The sequence below is a fragment of the Arachis hypogaea genome, chromosome 20 (assembly GCF_003086295.3).
Source record: "Arachis hypogaea cultivar Tifrunner chromosome 20, arahy.Tifrunner.gnm2.J5K5, whole genome shotgun sequence".
Taxonomy (NCBI): domain Eukaryota; kingdom Viridiplantae; phylum Streptophyta; class Magnoliopsida; order Fabales; family Fabaceae; genus Arachis; species Arachis hypogaea.
In genome coordinates this window covers 50,771,091-50,775,199 of record NC_092055.1, presented here as the reverse complement: position 1 = coordinate 50,775,199, position 4,109 = coordinate 50,771,091, and the positions used below count along the sequence as shown (strand labels likewise).

General features: G+C 40.1%; 1 non-coding gene across 1 annotated transcript; it reads right to left on the bottom strand.

Moving 5' to 3' along the window:
• Window positions 1-395: 395 nt before the first annotated feature.
• Window positions 396-499, bottom strand: LOC112788024 (small nucleolar RNA R71). Its single transcript, XR_003195405.1, has one exon. It is a non-coding gene; the product is annotated as a small nucleolar RNA R71 (small nucleolar RNA).
• Window positions 500-4,109: the final 3,610 nt, after the last annotated feature.

Genomic DNA, 4,109 nt, shown 5'->3' with positions numbered 1-4,109 from the left:
CAAATCTAGTTGGGAATGAGCAACCTAGAAGAGTGCTTGGCTCTTACACTGCTCCTAATGCAGATCTTTATGGCAAAAGTATTGTGGTGCCTCCAATAGCTGCAAATAATTTTGAACTGAAGCCACATCTAGTTACTCTTGTGCAACAAAATTGTCAGTATCATGTACTTCCTCAGGAAGACCCAAATCAGTTTATTTCTGATTTTCTACAGATTTGTGATACTGTGAAGACCAATGAAGTGAATCTTGAGGTGTACAAACTCATGCTCTTCCCATTTGCTGTGAGGGATAGAGCAAAGTTGTGATTAGATTTTCAACCCAAGGAGAGTTTGGATACTTGGGACAAGGTTGTCACTGGATTTCTGACTAAATTTTTCCCACCTCAAAAGTGGACTAAGTTAAGGGTGGAGGTTCAGACTTTCAGATAGAAAGATGGTGAGACCCTTTATGAAGCTTAGGAGAGATTCAAGCTACTGACTAGGCAATGCCCTCCAGACATGTTCTCTAGATGGACTCAGTTGGATATCTTTTATGGGCTTATGTGAAATGTCCAAAATGCGCTTGGATAATTCTGCAGGTGGTTCTTTGCACATGAAGAAGACACCAGAGGAGACTATTAAGCTTATTGAGTTGGTTGCTAACAACCAATTCTTATATTCCTCCAATAAGAATCCTTTGCACTCTGAGACCTCTCAGAAGAGAGGCATTTTGGAAGTGGAAGTTGTTGATGCTCTTCTTGCTCAGAACAAGCTTTTGTCTCAGCAAATAAATCTGATTACTCAACGGTTGAGTAGAATGCAAGTTTCAGCTGTCAACACTCAGAATGCACCCCAAGAAGCCTCTTATGACATGACAGGTAATTTTATGCAAAATGAAAATTATGATTATGCTCAATCTTCTTCTGAACAGGTCAATTACATGGAGAATGCTCTTAGAAATCCCAATAAAGATCCCTATTCTAAGACTTACAATCAGGAGTGGAGAAATCATCCAAATTTTGGATGGAGAGAGCAACCTCAGAGGCCACAAAATTTTAATAATAATTCTCAGGGTGGTTTTCAACAGAATAATTTTAATAACCACCAGTTTCAGTCATCTCAGCAAGCAACTTCTCAGCCTCAGCAGAACAATGATTTGGAGGCAATATTGGCAAGTTTTAGACAGGAAACTAGAGCATCAATCAAGAATTTAGAGATTCAGATGGGTCAATTAGCTACAAAAGTTAATAAAATTGATCAGAGGACCACTAATAGCCTTCCTAGTAACACAATTCCAAATCCAAGAGAGGAATGCAAGGCTATTACCTTGATAAGTGGACAAGTGGCAAGTACGAAAGCATAACTTAATGAGGAGCCAGTTGAAAAGGAAGCTCCAGAGGAGAAGAAGGAAGAAGTAGAGCATGTCCCTTCAAAGAGTGCAGACAACCCATTCCCAGACTCTCTTGACACTTATCCTACATTGCCAAAGGCTCATGAGTACAAGTCTAAAATGCCATATCCTCAGAGACTTCAAAAGGAGACCAAGGACAAGCAGTTCTCAAAGTTCTTAGAAGTCTTCAGAAAGTTGCAAATAAATATTTCTTTTACTGAGGTTTTGGAGCAAATGCCTCTCTATGTCAAGTTCATGAAGGAGCTGTTGTCAAAGAAAAAGCCTTTAAAGGGAGATGAGCCAGTGGTCCTGACTAAGGAATGTAGTGCCATCATTCAGAATAACTTGCCAAGGAAGATGCCAGATCCAAGGAGCTTTCAAATTCCATGTACCATTGGGAGCACCACCTTTGAGAAAGCCCTATGTGATCTGGGGACAAGCATAAATTTAATGCCCTTGTCTGTGATGAAGAAGTTGCAAATCCAAGAGGCACAACCCACAAGGCTAGCATTACAGATGGCAGACAAATCTATAAAGCCTGCATACGGATTAGTGGAGAATATCTTGGTCAAAGTGGGTAAGTTCTTCCTCCCAGCAGATTTTGTGATTCTTGACACAGGGGAGGATGAGAATGCCTCTATAATTCTAGAGAGACCCTTCCTAGCCACTGGGAAAGCTCTAATTGATGTAGAAGCAGGTGAATTAGTGCTTAGAGTGCATAATGAGCAACTGGTCTTTCATGTATTCAAAGATATACATTCAGCAGCTGAAGAAGAGAGGTGCATGTAGACTGAGCTTATTGATCCAAACCTTCAGAATCCCCTGATGATGCACAGCAGAAATTGCAGCTCAAACCTCCTTTAGTGACAACCAATAAAATCCTTCCTGACATCAAACCTAAATTTGGTGTCGGGAATGCATCATCCACCAAGGAGGAGGTCCCCAAAAAGAAGAAAGTGCCCAGGGGATGGAGAAACAAAAAGATCCCCACTGAAGGTTTCCTCCCAGAAATGAAAGTGGTGTTGACTAGCAATCCGGTGTGGATTTATACAGTAAATAGAATCCTCTCTCTGGAGCATATTGAGCTAATTTATGGAGACATAGGAAAGAAGTTTAAAGTAAGGGGTGAAGAGCTGAGCTCCTATGATCCTCCTCCTTAGAGGGACTGACCGTCAAGCTAGTGACGGTAAAGAAGCGCTTGTCGGGAGGCAACCCGATGATTTCGTATCCTTAGTCTATTTTCCATAGTAGTTGATTATATTATTTGTTTGATTTTTATTGAGTTTTTACTGTTTTTCTTTGTTTTACTTGTGTTTTGATCATGCAGAATTTTTACAGTTGGAACCTGATGAGCGGATAATTTATACGCTTTTTGGCATTGTTTTTAGTATGTTTTTAGTATATTTTAGTTAGTTTTTATTATGTTTTTATTAGTTTTTAAATAAAAATCACTCTTCTGGACTTTACTATGAGTTTGTGTATTTTTCTGTGATTTCAGGTATTTTCTGGCTGAAATTGAGGGACCTGAGCAAAAATCTGATTCAGAGGCTGAAAAAGGACTGCAGATGCTGTTGGATTCTGACCTCCCTCCACTCAAAGTGGATTTTCTGGAGCTACAGATACCCAATTGGTGCGCTCTCAATTGCGTTGGAAAGTAGACATTCTGGGCTTTCCAGCAATATATAATAGTTCATACTTTTCCCGATATTTGATGTCTCAAATAGGCGTTCCAAGTCAGCTCAAGAATTCTGGCGTTTAACTCCAAAACTGGCACAAAAGCTGGAGTTAAACGCCCAAACTGGCACAAAAGCTGGCGTTTAACTCTAAAGAAAAGTCTCCACACGAAAATGCTTCAATGATCAGCCCAAGCACACACCAAGTGGGTCCGGAAGAAGATTTCTGCATTAATTACTGATTTCTGTAAATCCTAGGCTACTAGTTCTCTATAAATAGGACCTTTTGCTATTGTATTTTCATCTTGGGATGTTTAGTCCTTAGACCTTTGAGGCTGGCCATTTAGCCATGCTTACACTATTTGTTCTTATGTATTATCAATGGTGGAGTTTCTACACACCATAGATTAAGGTGTGGAGCTCTGCTGTTCTTCATGAATTAATACAAGTACTATTGTTTTTCTATTCAACTCAAATCTATTTCTTCTCCAAGATATTCATTCGTTCTTCAACTTGATGAATGTGATGATCCGTGACACTCATCATCATTCTCACCTATAAACATGTGCCTGACAACCACCTCTGTTCTACTAGAAATGGCTTGAATGCGTATCTCTTGGGTTTCTAATCTAAGATTGGAACCTTCGTGGTATAGGCCAGAATTATTGGCAGCCATTCCTGAGATCCGGAAAGTCTAAACCTTGTCTGTGGTATTCCGAGTAGGATCTGGGAAGGGATGACTGTGACGAGCTTCAAACTCGCGATTGTGGGGCGTGTGACAGACGCAAAAGGATCAATGGATCCTATTCCGACATGATCGAGAATCGACAGCTGATTAGCCGATGTTGTGACAGAGCATCAGGACCATTTTCACTGAGAGGACGGGATGTAGCCATTGACAACGGTGATGCCCAACATAAAGCTTGCCATGGAAAGGAGTATGAATGATTGGAAAAAGGCAATAGGAAAGCAGAGGTTCAAGGGGAACAAAGCATCTTCATATGCTTATCTGAAATCCACCAATGAATTACATAAGTATCTCTATCTTTATTTTATGTTTATTTTCAT